This window comes from Ochotona princeps, chromosome 11, assembly GCF_030435755.1.
Source record: "Ochotona princeps isolate mOchPri1 chromosome 11, mOchPri1.hap1, whole genome shotgun sequence".
NCBI lineage: Eukaryota > Metazoa > Chordata > Mammalia > Lagomorpha > Ochotonidae > Ochotona > Ochotona princeps.
The window spans coordinates 11,503,656-11,511,361 of record NC_080842.1 but is presented as its reverse complement, the minus strand read 5'-3'; the positions used below and the strand labels follow the sequence as shown (position 1 = coordinate 11,511,361).

Below are 7,706 nucleotides of genomic sequence, written 5' to 3'. Positions count from 1 at the left end.
TCAAGTTGTCTTACCATCCATTTTCCCTCTACATCATCATTCTCAACATAAATTGTTGGTTAATACAAAGAAGAAGCACCAATAAAAATGCATGTAATCTGAATCTTTGACTGTTAGTATTCCTTAGTTGGAACTGTCTTCTTCCTGTATTCAAATCAAGTTATGTCTCTAATGAAAAATGTTGGTTCATGGATCATCCAACATCTCCAGAATCTTCCTTTTGTCATCAATACTTACATTGATGTTCACATTGTACCCTTTTTGAGAAGTGGTGAGCTTCCATGCATTGCTATCTGTTAGAATTGTGTGCTTGTGGCAAACATTGGTAGCAAATCTAGGAAAGAAAACAGGACACACCCATTGTGCATAGCATCTCTCATCCTGTTCTTGCTGAATTACTCCCCTTAGACTTAAAAATTCCAAGTTTAAAGATAAAATCATTAAAATTTCAAGGCTGTGGTAGAGCACAGGCCCTTCTGATCACGAGGCCCTGTGAGACATCAACAAGGTGGCACACCTAAGGAATTGTCCTTGATAACAACTTGCCATACTGCACAGGTTGAAAGTTGGCTGTTGAATCCACTTTAAGAATGTGACACAAAACATTTCCTAAAGATCTAATCTACCATGTTCCTAAAACTCACCCAGTTTTTAAAGAATATTTTTGGCAAACACAAATTTCTTTTGATATAGTTGTGTGATTTTTCAAAGTAATTTCTATGATTTAAATTCAACAGCATTAGTGTAAGGCAAGGTTAATTTAGTTTATCTACACACTTTGTTTCTAGGAGCACTAGCAAACTTTTGGACTACCCCCAGACAAGAACAGATTTTGAGCTGATTCCCACTTGTAAAGTGTGGATCCAAGCCCAAATTTCAAGGTCAAGAAATAGGACAGCTTAACTGCTTGATACTATTCAAGTTAAAAAGAAGGGACCCCAGTGATCTCATGATTGAAGAGATAAATAAAGTCTATTGATTTTAGCACCTCTTCTATCATTTGGAGCTCTTATAAGGAGAATCCATTAGATTTCAGCACAGGAAAAAAAATTGTTACATGTAGAAGTTGATATCTTCCATCTCTGGTTAAATATGGAGACAGAGTTTGGAAGATGGGAGTAAAGGCAGGAATAAGTGATATAGATTTACTAGTAAGGATCTGACCAAATAGCTATGAGTTCAGGAAAAAGAGTAGATCATCTTGAATAATATTTGTTATTTATTTGCTTGGAAGACAGAATGACAGAGTCAGGAAGAGAGACAGCAAAGGAGAAAGCTTCCATCCACTGGCTAACTTCATTACTGCCCACAACAGCCATGGCTCTAGTAGGATGAAACCAGGAATCCAGAACTCTTTCTGAGTCTCACCTGGCAGACAGTGACCCTTAGTAGTACTTGGACCATGATGTGCAGCTTAGCAGGTGTCTTAGCAGATAGCTAGATTAGAGGAGGATACAAGGCTCGATTCTGTGCACCCTGATATGAGATGCTAATGTCCCAAGTGATGGTCTCACAGTGCCACAGAGGTGGTCCAGACCAACATGAACTTTTTTGTTTTCTGAGTTACCTTGGAAATAATAAATTACCATGGTTCTATGAGAACAACACCATTATCTAACCCATTAGTGTTTGTCAAATAAGTGATATTTTTAAGATTATTTAGGTATCTTCTTCCATTTGGCTTAAGAATATTAGGATAAACATTAAAATGTTTCTTATACCTTTTCAAAGGTGAGACAGATTTGTCAAACAATTACATAAAGTATGAGGCTAAAATTAATGTAGGAAATAACAGCTGCATGGAAGGCACAGGCTAGAGTAATGACAAAGTCAAGAGGAATCATGAGTTTCTTGTAGTCCAGACTCTTCACTCAGATACACTCTGGTCTGTATTTTTGGTGATTTTTCTCTATGATCATTATGGAATTTTACAAGGCCTGTGGAGTTTGTGTGCTGATACATATGTTTTAATAATACTGATGCAAAGTTTTATATGTAGTTTTTTTATTCCCCTGCTAGTCTTAAAAACGGGACAAGAGTTTTTTAAAGGGAAAACAAGATTTCCTTTCACTTTAAGAGTCCAAGTAGAACAGAGAGAACTTGGAAAGTGCAAAGAGTGCTATATTCCTAGAAGTGTGACTCAAAAGCCATCCTTGGTTTTACACCATCTCTAATCTTATTTTTCTCTAGCATTTCTTTAGATTTGCATGGCAGCTAATCCTCATAAAGGAAAAGCCACACATGAAAGCTCAACTCCAACATTTTTGATAAAAATCTTGTAAGAAAACATCTTCTCTCCCTGCCCCCACCCCCTTTGATGCTATTAAAATGACTACACGGAATAGAGTCAAACTTCTCTCGCCAATGTACCTCTTTGGGTAAAATCCAAGCATTAACTACAAGACTTGTAGAGGGAAATGAGCCAATCCCAAAAGGTTAAATACCACATGTTTGCCTTAATTTAAGATGATATGATGTTATGTATAACATGTTATGTTTTGAATGTTATATGTTGTGTATAAACTAAAATTGAAGTATAGGTGAGGTGGTCACAGAAGGTGGCTGGGAACCCGCATTTACTTTTAACATATTGGTTACTCATTACTATGTCAATTAATTCCATAATGATGTAAATTTTTGCTGATGGTATGTTGGAGCTTTCAATTGACTGGGATGATACTCTGCTGGCTCTGTCATCAGACCAGAGAGGGTATACCTAAGAAACCGTTGAACTTGACTGGACAATAAGATGCTGGACTCTATGTTTGGTATACGCTTGCAATGGGGAAATCTCAACTGAACTTGAGCTGTGGTTATGCAATAAGGTGGAGGAATCCACCATGGTGGGAGGGTTTGGGGAGGGGTGGGGAGAACCCAAGTATCTATGTAACTGTGTCACATAATACAATGTAATTACTGAAGTTAAATAATAAATAATTAAAAAAAAAAAAAAAAGACTTGTAGAAAGTCAGATGCGACTGGATGCAGATTATCTAGAATATGCCTTTATGGTCCATAGGACTAACACCGCATGGAGGGAAACATAGGATAGTGGGAAGGCACTTCTAATCACATACACATAATTTTGTAGCCTATCTAGTTCCAGTTTAAAAAAAATCAAGGTATGTAACATGCATTACCTTATGCATATAAAGAACCTCAGAGAAACACCGTGACAGGCCAGAATCTATATTTTTTATTATTGCAATTATAATTACTATTGTTAATATTTTTCTTGTCTTGGAAAAAAGGTTCATATGAAAAGGAGGCTCCTCACAGGCATTTTCTTCCTAAATCCTTTGTGAATACATATTGAGAAAGAGGGACCAAAGTTTATGAGCAAAAGTTTCCACAACCCTTGTCTCGGCTTGGTTATCAAGTTAGAGGACCATCCAGAGAATTAGATTTCATGTTTGCTTCCTTCAAATCCAAGTGGAACTCAGAGTTCAACCTGGAGAACAAATGAAACAGCAGGGCAGAGACCAACCAGCTGTTATTCCTACTGTACCTGGGCAGGTTCTCACTTTCACCATTCTTATCTGAGAGTCTGCATAAGGTTTTTCACAGGGAGAGTCCTACTGTCAGGAAGATATCTGCTGAGAGCTGATACAATAGATGCTATTGTGATTCATCTCCAAGTGAGTGGATAGTGCCTTTTCATTGTCATTTTGCTGCCCAACCTATTGCTGTAAAGAGTCTAGAAGCCACAATGGCCCCCCAATGGTAGCATTTGTACCACACATGCATGGATGTAATAAAGGTTTTCCTCTGCCACCTTCCTAATGCTCAATCTACTAATTTTTCGTTTTGCTTGTTAAAGCTGAAGCTGCTTTCTGTCTACTAAATCTCAAGTATTCCATTCTTTCTAGTAACAGAATCCCAATTTTATTCTAAAATGTAACATGTCTATTTAGAGCACTACAATTCAAGGCCTCATTTGTGGCTAAGTGTGACTGTGCCACTAAGTTCTGGTAAACAAGATAAAAAACTCTTCAGTGGAGGGCACTAAAAAATGACAACAGTAATTTGAAAATTTAAAAAAGTGGACAGGATTTGGGTTTTAGTTCAAACTCCATTTAAGACTCCATAGGTCATATTGAAGTACCTGGGTTTGGTGCTTGACTGTGACTTTTGATTGCAGCCTTATTCCATTGCAGTAAATCATGGCTCAAGCACTTGCATTCCTGCCAATCAAAATGAAAACTCAAGTTAGCTTCCTGACTTAGGCCATGGCCCAATGCTAGCTTTTACGGACATTTGAGGAGAGAATCGGTGGATGACAACTCTCTCTCTCTTTCCATCTCTCTCTCTCTGTATGAATGCATTTTACACTCAACCAAATGGAAAAAAAGTGCAAATAGAAAAGAAGCCAACTTATGAAATAGGTAGGTATCTTGACTGCTCATCAACTGGTGAAGCCACTCTTAACAATTTGACATCAACTAAGATTGAACACACACCTTGTTCATTCAAAACAAAACGCTATCTATCTATCTATCTATCTATCTATCTATCTATCTGTCTATGAATGGATCGGAGTTAAAGCTATCAATGTAAATGAATCTTTCAATTACAATGCGGAATGAAAACTCAAATTACAACACAGTATGTTCAAAGCATCTTTTATGTAAGGTGAAGATGTGCTAAGTTTGCAAAGAAATAGTCTAGAATAAGAAGCATGTAAATCAAGCTAGATTAGTACTTCTAGCAGCCTGGAGAGAAAAGATAAGCCTCAGATTCATGAATCATTTTTTTATTTTCTATGCTATGTGGTGGATCATGAGGGTTCATTGTATGATCCTATCTTTCTGTATACCATAAGTAATTTATATATATATAAGTAATTTTTAAAAACCTTACATTTAATATGATTTCACATCACAGCAGCCTCATATGAGAAGCTAGCTGAAAACATTTTTCTTTTTCTGGAAATTTTGTCCCTGTATGACAAATCTTATTATTAGTAAAATGTACCTTTTCCTGAGATTTCCAGGGAATTAATAGAGCTACCAAAAATTGCCACCATGGGATATAATGATATATTTTAAAGTAAGATTAGATTTGGAAAGTGTCATAGATGGACTTCTTGACCACATTGAATAATCAGGAATGCTTGGGAAGACATTGATTTTGATGGTAAAAGGGTATATTCTGCCTGTGAACTGGCAAACATGTGGCTGAATTCATTTATGGACTTAATGTAGGTCCAATTTTCCTATCTCCTTATACAGTAATGATGATGGATGAGTCTGGGGCTTGCCTGGGGTTTGGGAATGCAAGACCCTGACTCACTGCAATGCAAAATCAATCCAGAATCTTGCCTTAGATTGTATATTAGGTGGTTGGCTCCTGGCTGTCTGCGTTGGGCTGCCAGCCCCAACTCGTGCACAAAATGACCCTGTTGTCTTCTGAGTGATATCTCCCTCCAGGAACAGATTCTGATTTTCCATGAGATTATAAAATAGCCACCACACTAACATTACTCTCAGCTGAAATGCCCACCAATGGATAAGTCTTGCTGAGAATCCTGCTCAAGCCAGTCCGAGCCATTTTCTCTTGTTTATGGACAAGGAAAAAAAAGGAAGAGCTGAACATTTGGAGTCTGACTGCATTTGGATGCATCTGTGGGACCTCAGAACTTGGTCAGCTAAAGGTTTGTTGGAGGGCTCTCTAATTATAAACCATTGAAATCCACCCAAGAATTATGACTGAAAGCAGGAACTTGAAGTTGCAAGAAGATTGAAATTTTTACATTTCTATGTAAAGAGGGAAAGGCAAGGATGTTGGAGCTACTCGGTAAGCATTAAATAAATCATGCTCTTTCATTCTGTTGCAGAGGGATCCAACACTTCCCCTGCTAGGTCCAGCTGATCGACCTCTATAAAATTCTTAGCAGGCGTTTAAATCCCAGAAGGAGCTCTTTTGAGATGAAATCATACAGTGCCTGTGGACAACACCCCTTTTCCCATCCCCGTAACAACCGTCCATCTTCCAGAAACTGAGGCGAGGACTGATTTCCTTAGGAAAACTCCCCAGAGATGGAAATGGCTTATTGCATTTCAGAGAATCCAGTACTCAGGCTCCAGGAAGAAGATCCTTTTGTCTATAGTACCAGGGTAAGGAAATGAACCATTTTGTTCTAACTGGGAAGTAAATCTTGGTCTATCAGTGGAAGTGATAGGCTGACACATTTTTTTTTTAAATAACAGACTTCTCCACATATGGAGTGCTGCTTCCAGTGGAATGGCCTATGTTGAAAATTAAGCATTGTAATGCTTCAAGCAGAAGACAGATGTTTACTCAGCAGAAAACTAATAGGAGAAAAAACAATTGAATTAAGAGGAGTCTCTGACAACACTGAAAGCAGATTTGGATTCTTTCAGAAAGTTTGAGTTGAATTTATTAGGACCAGCAATTAATGCCAGCATCTACTCATGCAGACCAATCTCTAGAGAGGATGAGCTGGATGTATTGGAAATTGAAGCAAGGGAAATCCACAGGGCACAATGGTTGTTAAATGCAAGGGGTGTAGGAGATGGGTTATGTGGCCTCTAGTTTCTCTTTGCTATGAAATGACTCAGTAATGTCAGATGACTTTGTTGAAGACCCAAGTCTAGATTTCTTCTATCAAATCAGGGAACACAGCCATATATTTCCCAAATTCTTCTTTCTATTCTTAGAATCTCAAACTCATGAACTTCACAATTCATGGGACTGAGTCACAAATTGTGTTAGAAAGGAAAGATCAGCATCACCATCTCTTGAAGATAGGTCTTAACTGAAAAAGGACATAGGGAGAAGTAAGTGATAGTGGAGTCTGCCTCAAAACAGGGATAATGAAGTAATAATTCAAAAACTTTAGATTTTTTGGATTGACTTTTTTCAAACAAAAATAAATCATTAACAGTGTGTGAATCTGTTTTATCATGCTGTGATCTCCATTCCTTTGTACTTACAACAGCAACCTAACAATCATTTTTTTTTTAATTTTTACTCAAACAGTAGACCAAGACATGGAATTCTGAAAGCAAATCACCCTCATGTTAATTCTAATATTGTATTCTTTGTCTCCCCTATCTGTTAAACAATACTCAAGTACTCCGTAGTCCAACAACCATACCAGGTCGATAGGGTTCAGACACCTGCTGACGTAAGTGGACTGTCAAGTCCTCTTTCAGAGACACATGCAGATATCCCACATCATTTTCTTTCAGGACCAAACACCTGGTTCTGAATTCCTAGCCCGTACTTCTTAGCAGGTTCATAATGTGTTATCACAAGAAAGAGGTTCTATTAACAGACCTGAATGTTCTTGCCAGTGGCACAATTTCCAACATCACGAAATCATAGAAGTCCCTCTAATTTTAGATGTGAGTCACATTGCAGTTGCGCGGATAAGTATGAAGAATTGACTTCATTTCATATCATTAAAACTTATGAGAAACCAAAGATGAAACATACAGAGGGTATTTGCTGAATGCAAGTTTAATCCTTCTAGTACCTTTAATGCATGTTGTCTTTCTCAAACTTAATCCTGAGTGTAACATCTAGAGCGGGAAATTGAGCCAACTCAGTATTATCATTTATATTTGATAATCAGGAATGACATGTGATATGTGGACATTTGGGTTTTTTTTAAGAGTATGTTTTTGAGCCAAAAAAAACTTCTAATTAGTAAAAATTTGACTGAAATCAGGAGCTTGTGA

At 37.5% G+C, this 7,706-nt stretch overlaps 1 protein-coding gene across 1 annotated transcript in view; it reads right to left on the bottom strand.

Moving 5' to 3' along the window:
- Positions 1-223: 223 nt before the first annotated feature.
- The window catches only part of FUT10 (fucosyltransferase 10), a 439,987-nt gene continuing 432,504 nt past the window's right edge, over positions 224-7,706 (bottom strand). Inside the window, exon 8 of the transcript XR_009246242.1 lies at positions 224-334. The gene's annotated coding sequence lies outside the window, so the exon portion shown is untranslated. The remainder of the gene's footprint in view (positions 335-7,706) is intronic.